At 38.8% G+C, this 17,186-nt stretch overlaps 1 long non-coding RNA gene across 1 annotated transcript; it reads right to left on the bottom strand.

Moving 5' to 3' along the window:
* Positions 1 to 1,026: 1,026 nt before the first annotated feature.
* LOC103131307 (uncharacterized) lies at positions 1,027 to 13,990 on the bottom strand. The gene is made up of 3 exons (XR_001660351.1): positions 13,473 to 13,990; positions 8,686 to 8,827; positions 1,027 to 1,143 (listed from the first exon to the last, which is right to left on the bottom strand). It is a non-coding gene; the product is annotated as an uncharacterized LOC103131307 (long non-coding RNA).
* Between the last annotated feature and the right edge of the window lie 3,196 nt (positions 13,991 to 17,186).

The raw sequence follows: 17,186 nt of genomic DNA, 5'->3' as shown, positions 1-17,186 counted from the left end.
GATTAGCAATGAATTGGTGTCAACATTAAAAATGACCTTATTTGTAAAGTTTAGGTTACATTACCGGAGAAAAAAGTTGTAATACATCGTTTACCCAGAATTGATGGACTGGAGAAAAATTATGAACATTCAAGAGTATATAACAAGCCCCAGGATTTTCTTTTAAAAGTGTAACCAACTCCAAATCAACTTTTTTTGCAGAAAAAAAACTATTTAAATAAATTATTTTGGGCTCCATCTTTATGTTTCTGTATGAATTTTGACATCTTTTTGTAAGTTTGTTTAGTGCCGCATCATTTTGCATAAAAACCAACCTAAAGAGTGCTGGCCTTCCAGAGGTTCACCGCTGCCTAAGCAGTTGAATTTTCCTGATAGTTTTAAACAGTATAACTTTTCATCACACAGCCCAACATTCTGGAATAAAATAATCTCACTCTCACTCAGATTATGAGAATGACCACATCCATGAGTTACTTCTCATAAAAGACACTTGACTTACAGTAAAACCAGGAAAACACAACATTGAATGAAGCCAAGAAAGAGTGGATGAACTTCAAGAATTCAGACAAGAATGAATCAATATCAGTGATGTTTTTGTTCATCTCCAGAATGTCAGAGTGAACTGAAGAAAATGTGAAGGATTACGCTGTAAATACTGACATTTGGTATAAATTTGACATATATTCACCAATTGTAGCCGTTAAATTTATTAATTTCTTCTGAGGAATCTTGTAAAGACAAGTACAAAAAACCTAAACATACATATGTTTGGCCATAACTGCCTTTTAAAATAAAACTGTGTACCCGTTATAGTGGACGCGTCGTGGCAGGACCGCTGCGCCGAGTCACAGACGTTCCTTGGTGCAGAATGCTGCAGAGGCTGAGGGTCACCATCCAGGGCGCCCGGTGCCTCCCTCTGCCCCTCATTGGGGTAGAGGGCTGACTGGGAGTCCAGATGGGCCTGTGGATGCCAGGAGGGAGGAGAAAGACGAGCCGGAAGAGGTGAGGAAGGAGAGGACGCAGGGTGGGACAGCTTGCCTCGGGGCGGAGGGTTCAGGGTGAACAGGAGCTTAAAGCCGGGCGCCCTGTTGGTGGGCTTAGGGGCCAAACAGAGACATGAAGGTCATTGGAGCCTCTGTGAACCTGCAGGTGAAGCCTAAGCAGGAAAACAAGAGAAGAAAGAGACAAAACAAAGACGGGTGATTAGAACGATGCATGAATGTGGATGCTGGACTCTTCCACTTTTGAGAAAAACTTTCTAGTTTCAATTCTGCATAACGTTGAACAAAAAGAAAAAAAAAATTCAAACACTTGTTAAACATAAAGACCCAAGACACTGTATTGCAGAAAATAGACAGCTGGCTCTTGCTCGTTAAATCTGCAGAAGTATATATTCTCTTTTATTTGCTTTCAATTTAAACCATTTAATAAACTCACTAAAGGAGAAAAAGCAAAGTGTGATACACGTCTGCAGTCACAACAGTTGAGTTGATAAATTGCTTTTTTTCTCCTTTCTTATAGCTAGTTCTAACATCTCGTATTTAAATAATCACACAGCATAAACAGTGATTACATTAAAAGATAAACAGTTCCACAAATGTTTGCAGTTGCACATCACAGTTTTAAACAGTATTATGTATTTTTTTTCTCTCATGTTAGCCTCGATTATTAGTATATTTTATATTGCAAGCCAACAAATTAAAATGCACTGACAGGTTAGACTAAAAGTCAAATTACGGTGAAGAGCAGTCTCTGATTCATCTGGAGAGAAATGACTGTACTTTAGTTCTTAGAAAGACACAATTCTGGATAACTGAATGCAACATTCTTTATTTCTGTTATTTCCTCCGTTATATTTCTCATGAAATCTGAACTGTAACAAACTATAACTTATTCAACCTGCACAAGGCATTAAAAAACATGTTCTTATCGTGATTCAGATCCAAGCCACTCCTGACATTTATGCAACTTTGATTAATACGAGGCATCGTTTTAATAATAAAACAAGTGTTTTCACTTTGTTTGAGTGAATACAAAATGTTTTGTTTTCACTCCAGTGTTTCCTTGCGGTGCCCTTTACTGTTAAAGGTCTGAGTTTTAGGGTCACAAAGATAGAGTTACAACAGCCTGGAGCCGCAGAGATCAGGTTCTTCAGCAGAACATTTCACCACCATAAACACAATGCAAAGCCTGAGGAACAAGCTGCTGCTGTATGAATTATGCACAAAACATTTGCTGCCTGGAGCTACAGCCATTCTTACAAGAGTCGAGATCACCTCCTAGAGTACAAAACTGAAGCTAATGCTTTTGGAAACAAGGATTTTAAGATATTAATTAGATTTTTTTAAAACATATATGAAGGCTTTGAAAATGTTTTTGTGGTTGTTTTTCTAAACCGTGGTGTTTTCACATTTTTTCTCCCACCGGCGCATGAAGAAACTGTGCCCGCCTTTCTGACGTCTCTGTTCTCACCCAGTTTAAACAGCTGACAGCCTCAGCCGTGTTTTATTATTAAAACGATGCCTCATATTAACCAAAGTTACATAAAGGCTTGACGCTTTGCCCAGACTGGTAACAAAAGGACACTTGATAGCTCGACCCAGTTATTGCAGTCAATAAAACATGCTGACCAGAGGGTAAAGGCCTAATTACAGCAGCTGCCGCAGGGCTATCAGGGTACATACAGACACATGCAATAGGCACATGACAACTGAAACACAGCTGTCGTGATTCAATTTAACTGGATTTGATTCCCCGTTATCTCTATATATCAGTATCAGTCGTGCAGAGGCTCTTTTTGCTTCGTCACTCCTCGCCGCCGTCTTAAATACTTTCAATCAGCTGAGTGTTCCTGCTTGTGGCCAACACGTCCCCGTTAATCCTGTCTCCCCCAAGCGAGGTCTGACAACCGACACCACACAGATTTAGGCTCTTACATCAGTCTGATCTTTCTGTATGGAAGTCTGAGATGACTGCGGGTAAATAATTTCAAAATTCATATCGTGCGATTAACCCCAAAAGTTCAAAAGTGGAAAATGCCTAATCCTTTCACATCAGCAGCACAAAGTCAGCTTTGATTTGGTGGTCGGTCACCATTGAGGATGATTCAATAACAATGCAGCCAAATGGGGAGTTAAACTATCGGTCCCTTAAGGGTGAGAAGAAGGGATGCGCTACAAAAAACACTAAATCTCACCAAGCATTTTTGGTCTCGTTTCTAGATCAAGCATCTTAATGAACCTGAAGTATGACAAAACTAGCAAGTTCAGGAGCTTGTTTTAGGTCAATAATTCCTTAATATTGATTAAAAAAAAAAGTATTAGATGGAAGTGAAATGGTACCATTTGAATGAATATCATCAATATTAAGCTCTTATTTCTTTCTGAAAAGTTACTTGTAAGTTGATATGCTTGAAATGAGACAAAACTAAGATATTTATACTAGAAGCAAAACATAAAATAAACTAATTGCAATATATAAGTTATTAGACATTTAGTGATTCTTTGCAATCCTGATTTTTTACCCTTTTGGACACCAGAAGAAAATGCCAGTGGAGTAATAATCTCGGACGTTTCTCCAGCAGAAAATAAAGGAGCTCCAGAGAAAGATTAGTGCAGCGACCTCAAAAAGGTGGAAACTTAAAATGCCAACAGGGAATTTCAAAAGCATATCCCACAACAAGGCTTTTCATTTTGTTGCATAATATTAATTAGTGAATCAGTTGTGGGATGAACTGGTTCATGGAGCTGATCTGAAGTCATATCAGAGCAGAACCTGTGAAACACAAGCAGCAAACGCATGCCGCTTGACCTTGGAGCGTGCACCGGAGCAGCGGCGCTGCAGAGCTCTGCACTGGTTCTCTGAGCAAACAATGCCCTTCCAGGAGGGTGTGTACGTGAGCCCAGGCACGCAGGACACAGAGAGGGACGCAACCAGGGGGGTGGGGGGGTGGAGGAGGCCAGGACACACGCATTCAAGGACTGTCAGGTGCTATTAAGGACTTTTTAATTCACCGTTCTCACTGGAAATTTACAAAGTCTACATTCTGAGAGATCAATTTACTTCAACCTCTTAAGAGACAGAAAAGTCATTAAACTCTGACCCCCAAAACGATGATTCATCTTAAAGCCAAGTCCAAATTATCTTCAGTTTGTGGAAAATTGAGCTGGTTCATGCTAACCTTCAGAGTACCAAAAACTATAAATGTTAATTTTATTACTGTATTTCAACATTTAACTTCATATAAATAAGTAAATTAGCAAACTCATTTATCTCATCTACCCTGCGGCTGATAACCTTTGAACATGTTCACACTCTCTTGACCTTCCCTTGACTACCGTGGGCATGTTACTCCAGTGAGTCAAACCTCGCAGCCCAGTGTCCTGGACAAGTCTTCCTTTAAGTTAATGATGAATTTAATTTAATTTAATTTAATAAATCTTGCCACTCTTCCAAAATGACAGAGTGAATGGGGGACATGTCCCATCTAAAGATTCTGCCACCTGTGCTTTGTTTGCTGAGGGTCACAAGCCAAAAAGGTTGAGAACCATTGACTTAATGTTTAACAAAGTAACACAAAACACTTGGCAAAGATGTTACACTCATCCTCCAAGCAAGACTAACACTTTCCAAACAAGTCTGTTTAGCGCATAATTAGCACTGTTACACTTTAATAATAATAATAATAATAATAATAATAATAATAAAATCACAATTTAAGACAGACGTAGCATCTGATCAACAGATTTAAACCAAACAGCTGCAGTAAGAAGGCTTGGGCTGGTTTTAAAGCTGCAGCCCAGTTTCCATCTGAACAAAGAGGTTCTATTGAAAAAGTCGCTTTAGATTGACGTGGGATTTAAACAACTTGTACCACTATACCGCCTTTTCAAAACATTTTTATGCTGATTTAAACAAAATGTATTTGACGGACGGATGTCTTGAATCCATGCTACCTGAATAATTAGTTCATTTTGACAAACTGCATATTGAACACAGATGTTCAGATGTACTATGCAGCTGATGATATTATACTCACATCGAACAGATTTTAAGCCATTTAGGATTTCTAAAACAAAGAGGATACTTTTTTTCCACCAGTGATACTAGATTAACATGCAGAATCTCACTTCACTCTGACAAAATTGTGATTCTCCATTTTGCAAGATTAAGGCCAAACAAACTTTTAAACAGTGATGCATGCTATACTGTCATTAACAAGTTGGTCACTTTTTAACATATTCATAACAACTCGACAAGTAAAACTGGGCCGATATAAATAACCGATGTTTATCTCCATCCTATTGTCAGCTGTATGTGTTTCGGTAGGAGGTTGGCCATGTGGCGTTTTTTGGGCATGTGATGCCGATAGTTCAGCAGTGGAGGATTATGGGCCGTTTACCTGAAGCCACAACAGCAACATTGATATCTGATCTTGATATCGGCCCTGACTTTAATACCAGTGGTTGCCTGCTTTTAAAATAACTATCAATGTCAGAAAATTAAAATGCAGTAAAGGCAACAGGTGATCTTCCTCCACACATTAAAAAGACTTCAAACCAAACTGAAAAATACAAGAAATGAAGTCAGTAAAGAACTGATATAAATCAACTCTCGTCCTTGGTGAAGAAACCAGATTTTTTTTTATATATACATCTAGTTTTTTATTGTCAAATCTTGATCTTAACTTCTGCAGCAGTGAGGCCTGAAGCACCTGAGATGTTCTTGGTTCTTTAGGTTCCTCCTTTACATTGTAGGACCATGTTGGTTTTTAACTCGATATATTAGTTATTTGAAAGCTGCTTTTTGTGTTTTTCAACTATTAAAATACGTTTCATGATACAAGTCATTTAATTGATGATAACGCCTGAAGGCAGCAAATGCTTTTTCACACCACTGTATTAAAAAAAAAAGAACAAAATGGGGGAAAATCCTGATCAGGATTAACAGCAGCAGCAGTTACAGTTTTTCTGCTTTAAATCCTTTGGAATCCAAACAAACTCCAGCATGAACCGCGGCTGAACCTGTACACCTCGAAACAACAACAAACATGTTCAGTGAAAATGAGCAGCTTCATTACTTCTAAAGTATGAAAGGTGAGACAAGAAAAAAGAAACTTTGAACCATAGTTGGATTGGAAAATCAGTAATTTGACGTTATTAACAGTAACAGTGCATCTCAGGTTGCCCATTACACCCACCCCTTTAAGAAAGGTTGGTGTAAAATCAACCTTTTTGAGGTTTATATCATGTTATAATGTAATTCTCTCATCATAATTATACATGGAGTGTCGCTTTGATTCTTTCAAGCATATTTGAGGACTCCTTTAGTCTCCCCTGGGAATCATTCAGGGGAGCCTAAACGCTTGCTCCCACAAAACCTCGCCTATTTTCACCTGCTTCACAGAGCACCTTCCCCTACTCAGTCCCTTCAGACTAGCGGCAGCAGCAATTAGCAAATACCTGGTGAAACTGACAGTTTGCTGAGCTTATCATACAAATTACTTCTCAGTCCAACGCTCATAAGATTGATGTTAAAGGCATAGTGGAGGAACATGGTTGTGATGACGTGAAGGCAGAGTGACAAAGAGCAGGAGCTTCTTAAAGAGACAGGTTCAATTTCAAGGCGTCAAATTTCAAAGTCAAATTTCTTTTAAGTCGTGTTTGATATAGAATTTGTATAACTGCTGAAGGTAACTCCGTTACTTGAATGTGCTATAAAATGGCTTTACGTGCCTGTGAAATACATAATACCACCGATAAATAAATATACATACACACAATACATACGCTTGTATATATCTACGTTTATTTGATCTTATAAGCTTAAATTGTGAAAGACAGACAAAATCACTTTAATACATTTATTCTAAACTTTCTTCTGATTTTTTTTTAATCACCCTTATTTTACCAACCTTTAAAAATCATCCAATATCCTCAAATGATCCTGAAACAAATATTTGTTCCTTATCAGTCAGTAGCAATGATCCAACAGGTCATCTGCAATATGCTTTAGTGAGCAGATAAGACGTGCATCAGCTCACGACTGCAGTGCACTACAAAAAATCCCCACCCGGCAGCCTGATTAGACACAGATCACAAGACATTTATAGTGCAATTGAAGTGCAGAATATTGTTTGACAAGAGTTGAAGCCGTATCTGTGTTGCCAAGATACCCATACGCTTTATTGCTCCAATTATGAATATGAACACGGAAGGGCATCTCAGTGTTTAACTACATCTCAACTACATAACGAGGCATAAATAAAAAATAAAGTTAATAACAGGAACAAGCCAAACTACAACATTTTAGGCTTCAGTTAAATGTTCATATGTGATGTTTTTATCCAAAATGTTCACATATGATGTTTTTATCCAAAACATAATAAATAAATAGAAGCATAAGTTAAATGGGTCAAAATGAAACTGGTGTATTCAAGCTGACATCATCATTTAGGAAGCAGACGTTATCTGATGAACCAATCTCCTCTGTGGCCACCTTTAAATTACAAGAACCGTTTGGTTAATCATTTGTTACCTACGCTTCCTACAAGGTTTCCAGAAGGAAGCCGTTACGTTGATATCCCTCCTGACAATACTCCAATGCCAGCAAAGGTTTGGTGGCGTTTTCAAACTGGCAGGAAGAGGAAATAGAGGCTGAATCATCTCATCACGTGGCCAAAGATCAATGTCACACAACGCAGGCGGGTTGTAAAATGATATTCACAACAATCTGTTGTATTATTAATAATGTATCTGTTTAAAAATGAAACTTGTCAAACAAAAAAACACAATGAAAAAAGAGCCTAAATACAATACAGCAAGGTTTAAGTAATTAAGAAATAATGAAATTCTGTGTATTCTAATGCAATATAGCAATTGTCAATGTTTATTCTTTAGTTTATCTGAAATTAACAGAGAGATTAAACAGGGATAAAATGGCAAAAAGAGCATGGGAAACAACAGAAGAGTTTACTGGGAGCAGGAATGTCACCCTGACAACTGGCAGAGCTAAATCTGGACAGCGACTCCACGTGAAAGGAAAGTGGTCTCAAAAACCTAAATACCAAGACGTTCACCCTTCTAAAGAGAAATACACTCAACCTGCAGGGGGTAAATCCTATTTATAGTTTAAAAACAACCTACAGGTTCGCCATGCTGATACATGAGATCTGGTCATAGAAAATAAAACACCTCTTAACCGAGTTACTGACCTTTAAACCACAAATTAAACTGCCAGCTCAAAAGATGTAGCTTAAGCAATTTATTTTTGTCTTAAGTTGAATTTGTGTCTAAGATGTCCAAAGTCCAGGCTCAAAGGGTAAGCAGGGTTCACAGTTTCAATGTATTTTACTTCATTGGTAAAATACAGAGGTCTCTGAATTGTGACAAAATGACAGTTTACCAAATAATGACTAACATATAGTATATAAATTTAGTATATAACATTTAATCTCTAAAACACATTTTTTAACACTGAGAAAGCAAAACAAGACTTCAAAGAAGCCTGCAATAAATTTAAATTGACAAGTGCAAGAGTGAGAAAACCGGCAGGTAAATGATTTGGTGCTAACTGCAATAAATGGACATGGATCACAGCAGCGGCACGAGAGCAGAAAAGTGCAAACACTGCACCAGCTTGTGCTGATAATGTAAAAGACAAAAACAAACAAAAAAAAAGACTTACGCTGCTGCCAAAGTAGTTTCTTTGCATTTGTTGCTCTGTGTAGGAGTGGTGCGGCTTCCTTCAGCGTATTCCCATCAAAACAAAAGCTCTCTACAGCTGGTGTTGCTTTACCGGCCGGCTTCTTCCCTGCACCGACTGTGTCCTGCCAGAAAGAGAGGAAGCAACAGTGAAGCAGAGTGGAGGTGGGGCCGGCATGGGAACGAGACAAGAGGAGGAGGAGGAGGAGGAGGAGGAGGATGGGGTGGGAAAAGGCGAGCCGTTTTATCTTGCTGGGGGGTGGAGACACAATGGACAAAGTGAAGCTACTTAAAACCAGAAGAAGCTGGAAGTCCGCGATGGTCAGAAACTGTGATAAAAGTCACAACTTCCCGCTTCCTCATGTGCACGTTTTATTTGCATCCATCCGAAAGCCGAGCTCTGCTCCCAGCTTTTATTATTCTAATCAGATATTATCCTGTTGTTCAACCTTTATCACCGAGCCAAAGCCCAAGTCCGTTTCCCAGCACTGCTGGTCACTGATTTACAGAGTCCTATCTGTGATTAATTACACACATCCTAAAGCAGACCAATAGTATTCTGCAGATGAATCAGTCTGGCAGCTGCTGGGAGTTTTATTTGCCCAAATATAGTAACAGACTGTATTAAAAAGGGGACAGAAATCTACTGCTACTACGCTGGACCTTGACGTAATGTTGCACTAAAAACACATCTTTGAAGGGCAAAGTGGGGAATGTTTGTCAAATCTAGTTGAACATGTTAGGAACAGCTACAAAAGATACACTGAACTGATTCAAGCAATGTGTGAGTGAGTATACATAGAAATACTCAAAAAGCACACAAACAGTCCTGGTTTCCTTTGTGGTATTTTTATAGGTTATTCCAGCCAGACTGAAGTTTTAAGTCAGTTGTGTACAAAAGTGCACAGTACTTACTTCCCATTTTTTTTATTTAGACACAAAAGAGCATTCGGACTGACACAGTCATGGTGCTGCAGGAGAAAGCTAGGCTGTTCAGTAAACAAACAAATATGCTGTTAAAAATGAGACATATAAAATACATTTTTACTGATTCAACTCCAGGTTCAGCTCAATAGACTGATCAAAATATCATTCCATTCAAATAATATTTGAATGGAATCACTAATTCCATTCAAATAGTGATTTGTTTCAAGCCGTATTATTGCTTACATTTGTTAAAAACCCACAATGTAGCGAGTCAGAAATATTGTTAAAAACTACAGGAAACACATGGTGGAAAAGCTAAAAGATGTCAGTGCAGTTCACAGAGTGCTGTAAGCAAGGATATTCATAGAAAGTTGAGTGGAAGGAAAGGGTTCAGTAGAAAAACAAAAACACATAATCGACAGCAGATTGGGCCTGTCACGATAATTAATGTTGCTGGACAATAAATTGTACGCAGAAGTTATAGCGATAAACAATAATATTGTTTTTCTGAGACCGTTTTCAAGTTATATAATGTAACGGCATCATAATAATAATGCAAGAGCACATTCTAAAAGATTAACTTTAAATTCTGATTAACTTTTATCACTGGAGCTGGAAGGTATTTTAAATATCCAAAATAAGCAAGCAAAACAACATCATGCGATTAATTGATTTATTCCTTATTGCGACAGGCCCAGAGTGGATGACTGTAATCTGGAAGAATCACTACAGGCAGATGTATGCAGCTACAAGATTTGGGTTAGACTACACCTGAACCAGAGAAACAGCTGAACGCAGCCTTTTCCAGGCTAATATGAAAAAGGACTGGATTCTCACTCATTATACTTCATATGAAAATCAGCTGTGTTTTAACAAGTCCAAAGTTCCTATACTGAGAAGCTTTAAGATGATGCTGATTATATTTTTATCTGGACTTAGCACCCCGCCAGCACTGCCAAAGGTATCATTTTTACTCAAATGACCGCGATTTCTCCTGATCTGAATCCCACTGAGAAACGATGAAGTATTTTAAAAAAGGAAGACAAGCGACAGCAGAGCCAGTGCTGCATAATGAAGGTTGCTATAAAAGCAATCTGGGCTTCCTCAGCAGAGACACATGCTGATTTATTTTGTGCCGCGCTGCATCGATGCAGTAATTCATGCCAAAAGAGCCCAAACTAAGTACTGAGTGCACATACAGTACTGTAAGTGAACTTACTTTTCAACATTATTTTAATTAAATACAGTTTTATTTGTCTGGTGCAACTTTCAAATCTTTTTAGGAACTTGAATTTTGTCTCCAGTAGCTGTGAGTCAATCATGAAGATTAACAGAAATAAATGCTTACATTTCATGACTGTGTGTTTAATGAATCTAGAAAATACAAAGAATTAGTTTCATTGTTTGGGCTGACTTGTTGACGACCGTCTGGTTTCTTGGGATGTAACACTAGATCTGATTTTAACTAGGAAAAAGCACAAAGAAAAGAACTAATGCCAATGAAAAATTACTGATAGTCAAGCTTTAAGTTGCTTTGACAGTTTTTCCAGTTATCTTCCTACATTGTTTGCATGCAATCAATAGTAGCCAAATACAAGTTCAGCATCAGAGTAGCCCAAAATGAAAGCAGTGTTTCCAAGCTGGCATAGAGCAATTAAATGACATCATCATGTAGGAAGTGCTTGTTCCCTGAGCCCTCAGCCTCCTCTTTGACCTGATTTTAAAGACAGGATGTGTTTGGTTAATCATTAGCTGCACATAATTACTCCAAACTTTCCACAAGGAATATTCATATTGTATTAAGTCACTTTGTATAAAATGAGCTATGAAGTTACAATGCATGTTGCATTTTCAACTCCTCCACACTTCGTCTTCTTCTTCTGGTCTGTGTTTTTCCAAACTGATAACTGCTGAAGAGCTGCAGGAGGATTTTAACCAAACAAAGAACTAAAAGAGCCTGAAAGTGATTAGCTGTTCTTTCAGAACACTGCCCTGCTTAACCTTGAGCGTTACTTCATAAACCACGCCTGGACATGGGTGTTTCATTCCATTCTGCCTCTGGATAATACCTCCATTTGACAGCTCATTCAACACTGTTGAATAAACAGGGAATTAAAAAGCGGATAACACACAAAGGTGCTATTCATATTCCACCAGGTTGTGTATTTGAAACCCTTCGTGAGTCACAGCAGTTAGACCAGGCAGCAAACCTCACGTGTTCAAAATGTCTAGTTAAAGTAAAAATGGCTTCTCTAAAGCCAAACTAAATCATTTCTTTTTAGCAAGACTTGAAGTAGAAAAGAAATAAATTACAAAATTAACATGACTATAAATGGAAAAAATAAAGCATCCAAGATCTTTTGCAAACAGAAACATTTTGAGTACAAAACCTAAATATTTCTGGTCCTCATATAGTGCAAACTCTTGTTCTAGAACAGGTTCGGTTCGTGTCCCTACGAACGTTGTTTTGTTTTCCGAACAAAGCAAAGGTGTTGTGAATGCTACACAACACAGAAGAAGAGTGTAGTGGCAAGATGGTGGACATAATGCACGCTTCTGCAGCCCTTGTTCACCACCATGATTGTTGTTTCTTCGTTTTCAGATTGGTCCGTCCAGAAGGTTACATCACAGTCTGTTCTGAGAACCAGGTATTCCACGGTTCTCGACTGGAACCAGTTTTAACGTTTGGGAACAACAGCAATGAAATGCTATTTCATTATTGTAAGTTATGAACACCTTTAACCCGAGATCTCGGGTTAAAGTCCGAGATCTTGGTTAAAGTCCCGAGATCTCTGTCCCTGTCGTTTTGCTTGGTTATATTCACATTCAAATTTTTATGCAAATGCCATCTGACCTCAGTGTACACCTCTGAACTGTCTTACACAAAAAGAATATGATGTACATTTACAGATGGGATGCTACACATCTCAGTGTGTGTCAAGATTTATGAGGTGAGAAAGAAAATTCAAAGCAGAGCAAAAAGAACTGGAGAGTTAAAAAAAAGGGTAGCTCGTTAATTGACGCAGGTAAAAAAAAAAAAAAACTTTATGTTTATTTTAATGACCAAAGATGACTTGTACTATTTTGTGGATATATTTAAAAAAAATTAAAGCCTACAATTTGAATTGTTTATGTCAATGCTTTCCAGTATCTTGCTGAAATCCTGCATATGTACAAAATAGATTACAAAATGGCATCACATATGGGCTGGAGAAAGGCTTATAAATTGATGAAAGGACGAACTGACCAACAATCAACATATGACATTTAATAATATATATATCTTAGACATGCAAACATTAAATTTCAAATGAAACAAATTGATCGGCCCTGCCAATGCTGCATTGAAATTTGATCTCCAATGATAAATTTATCGCTTTTGTAAATATTCTCAATATGAGTCCGACCTTTAATGCTTTTAGCAGCTGCCACCGTCTTGCTAAGAAAGCTAATCGATAAAGGTTTAAATAAATTAAAAGATTAGGAAACCAAGAAAAGCTGAGTCCCAAAGGTTAGCAAGCTAAACCCAATATACCTAAAACATAAAGATATTAATTTAGTGTTTCATCTAATGTTCAAAGACAGAATGACTAAAGTTAAGCTAGGTTTCTACACACACTGTCAGAAAGATGTTTAAAAGATGACAGCATCCACTCATCCTCCCACAGAGTAATGTTGTTATCACCCCACCACCTTCTCCTTCCTGGGGCTCAGTGGACGCTCCCCTCTCGCTAATTTTGGACGGTTTATCTACGAACAAACCTCAAAGCGGCAGAACAAAAACCAGAGCGGCCGGTGAGGGGCGAGGTGCGCATAAACAACAGAGAAAAACTCCAAACTTACATGTTAAACTTGGTTCTCTGCAGTTCAAGGTCGTGTTCTCCTCTGAAGTTTCCACCGTGAACTTGTTGGAGCTCAACTGTCACACACGGCTGGTCCGCTCTGCGTTCCATCTGGTCAGCTAAGAAGCGAGGGGTCATGGGTAATGTAGTCCTTTTGCCCGAAACATCGCATATTAACGCTAAAAGGCTTTGAAGACGGTAAAAGACACACAGTTAAAGGTTTTTCTGTTGGTGATTTTTCTAAGATGTCGAATCCAACACTGTTGTTTTTAAGTTTGCAAACAAATCTGTTTGTGGTGTGGTGAACTTCAGATGAAAATAAAATAAAATAAAATAAAAAAATAACCTCAGACTGAATCTCTTCGAATGGCCTTTCATTGGATGTGCCTTTAAAAACATCTGGAGAGGATGTTAATTTTAGCTGCCTCTTTGACTTAATCAGCACCAAGCTAATAAGGGTTCCCACGTGTGGCTGTAGCAAATGCTGCTGAACTATTTTAACCCGTTTGAAAGCCAACACTTCAGGATACGAACACAAAACACAGGATTAGGCTCTGTCTCCCTCTAGTGGCAAACCACCGACGAAAACAAAATAATGTTTTACAGAAAAAAAAATAGAGCTGTGATCCTGTTGTATATCACTGAATGCCATTGGCTGTTTTATTAGTTTCATATTCACACTAACAACAAGATTAGAAAATGAATAGTTTCATAGTGAGTAGTAAATAATAAAAAGTGTCAGAAACATCTCACAGCACAGTTATATCACCCACCCCCCCAAATTATACAAAAATTGTATAAGTTGTAAAACATTAAGTTAAATCGAATCAGCACATTTATTCAGAGGTGGAAACGTACTACATTAATGAATAATTGTTTTTTTGTTTTTTGTTTTTTTTACAAAATCACCAACGCCATAAGAAAACAAGCTATTCATGTAAGCTAGTTGTATTTTGATCTTAATAAGGTTCCAAAGATGACAGAAATTTGTCTTCAGCACCACTCCTTCTGGGCAATAAATAAAAAGTTTAAAGCAGTTAAACTTTGGCAAACAAGGTTGGACAAGAGTCACACACAAAAATGGGAAAAGTAATGGAGGTAAAAATATGTACGGTAAATATATATTATATATATACATACATACATACACACACACATAACAAGCACTCTGAACTCATCCGTCTTTGTTACTGTCACTTTGTTTCTGTGCCGCACATACAGCTTGATGCTGATATTCTTGTTTCTTATTCTCAGAGTCCTCCTCTACTCAAACAGGTGTCCGGCTGCAGCTCTGCTGTTCATTGTTCTTGAAATGTTCCAGTGTCGACATCCACCGTCAAGCTGCATGTGTATGTCTTCTCTTTGTCAGGGATGGTGAATAATTTACCGCAGTCTCACTCCGGTGAGCGACCGGTCTACTGCAGGCCACTTCCTCTCCCCGGGACAATGGGCCCATTTCCTGTGGGGCACGAAACCAAGTACCAGAGAGACCAGCAGAAACAGACGAGTATTGTAATGCAAAGGCATCGGATCACTGTATCTAGTTGGAGAGTAAAAAGGCAGACTGAGATTCATGATCATTTTACCAGGCAGGAATGGAGACGAGACAAACAGCTACACAACAGAAGCCACAACATTCATGTGTCTATGTAGCGAGCATTAAGGTGGTTTACTACACACACGCTGGTTGTGCCTCGCCAAAATAGCTTTTTCACATTTTTGTCATTTTTGTGTCTCTCCAGCAACCTTGGCCACCCAAAGAGCCATTTTTACCCTCAGTCTCTTTTAAAAATTTAATTTGTCTGAAGCCTAAAAAACCTACATGACTCTTCAAAAAGAATTAACCTTTAAAGATTTGCACAAAAATACCTAGAAAGCCTTTCTTTCTTAGGTTCTTAAGAGCTTGAAAGAGCCACATGCGGCTCTAGAGCTGCAGGTACAAACCCCTATGATGTGAATGCAGCAAAGCTAAATTTGTAATTGTGAAATGAAAGCAAAATGATCCATCCATCCATTGTTTATACCTGCTTGTTTCCTTGTCAGAGTCCAGCTGTCATTGGTTGAGAGACGGGTGCAACTTGAGCAGGTCATGAGTCCAATGCAGGACAGAATATCTGACATTTTTTAAATAAAAACCTGAAGAGCAAACAAACTGAAGCTACATAGATCTTTTTGAATCATACTGACAACTCAAAGAGCTTCATGCCAAATTCACATTCAATTCTACTTTCCCTTAATACACACATATTTATTACACCGATACACAGATTCCTAGGAAATTTGAAAGTGCTTGGCCGAGGGACACATTAACATGCGACAGGAAGAACCTGGAAGTGAACCCACAGCTTTCAGACAGTAAGACAACAACACACTGAGCCACAGAGACCCATGCAGGGAATGCCCTCCAAACTTGGGCTCCATGTTTAGGTGGGTGTCCAGATATTTATGGTCTAGCCTTTGTGCAACACTCTCTCCACTTTATGATGACTGATCGGATTGGACAGCGCTCTGTGAGATGTTTTAAGCTTGAGATATGAAGTTATAAACTTAGTATCCAAAGCTGAACCCGTCTGCTGTATCCCTTTGTTTCTCTTTGAGGCCTTCACACAACAGCTCGACTTCTGCTGAGGTCACTTTAAACGCTTCGGATGTCACTAATTAAGTGACATCCGATTTTTGAAAATCGTGCGCAATTTTGTTTCCACTTCAAAATTATGCACTACCGTAAGAAATCGCAATAAACAACATCAAAGCTTGTGACTGTGACTGTGGTAAAAGGTTTGAACGGTGTTAATAATTTTGTAAAGCGCGCACTCACACAGCTTCTTTATCGTCTAATAAATGTCAAAAATATCCAGACGCTTCAGCTGTAAAGCCTAAATAGAGCTTATAACAAGAGTAATCATGAGCTACAAGCCCATTCTTTTAATTCCTGGCAGAAAGAAGCAGCTGTGTTCAAACAATGGCCCCATTCAAGCCAGTGGTGACCTTGTGTCCACCACTCAGGGATATCTGATGAAGCAAAAGTCAAAGCCAGCAAATTTTAGATCCAAACGGCCCGCTTTGGCAACATGAAGCCACTGTTCCGTTCAGTGAACAGCCTAATAATCATTGGGCCTCCCCTTCGCCCCCTTTGCCCCTCTCTCCGCCCCTCAAAGCATCACGATAAAACCCAAGTGTCAATTAGACCCGGAGCTATTTTTAAAAGTCCACACATTCGCTCTGACAAATATAATGGCCTAAATAACCAGCAGTGACCTGGCCTGGCCCGTCCCTGCTCTGCCTCTGTCCCTTTCATTTGGCGAGCCACAGATGATGACTGTCACAATGGCTGCACAGGAGAGAGCCGGGACGACACCGCCCGAGGCGGGACACAGAGAACAGCCTGACCTATCTGCGTCTATCATCTAGCATGAGTGTATCATACAGGCAGTTAGAGAGGCTCCTCTGCACACTGATGCATTTTACCTCCTCGGAGTTCAATATAAATCTCCTCTGTCTCTGTGCGGTTATTGCATTTTATTTTATTTTTTTAAATATGTATGACGAGAAAGTCTTCATCTGAATAATGCATTTTTATGCATGCATTACTGGCCAATAAAAGGCCGCTACTCTGCAAGTCAGTGGGTAATTAGGGCATTAATCTTTTCCTGACCTTTACTGTTTGACGTCGAGCATACGGACACATGCAACAGAGAGCAAAAGCAGCAGGCCT

This window comes from Poecilia formosa, unplaced genomic scaffold (genome assembly GCF_000485575.1).
Source record: "Poecilia formosa unplaced genomic scaffold, Poecilia_formosa-5.1.2 Scaffold11, whole genome shotgun sequence".
Lineage (NCBI taxonomy): Eukaryota > Metazoa > Chordata > Actinopteri > Cyprinodontiformes > Poeciliidae > Poecilia > Poecilia formosa.
Note: the sequence above shows the minus strand (reverse complement) of the source record. Positions and strands in the feature narration are given on the sequence as shown.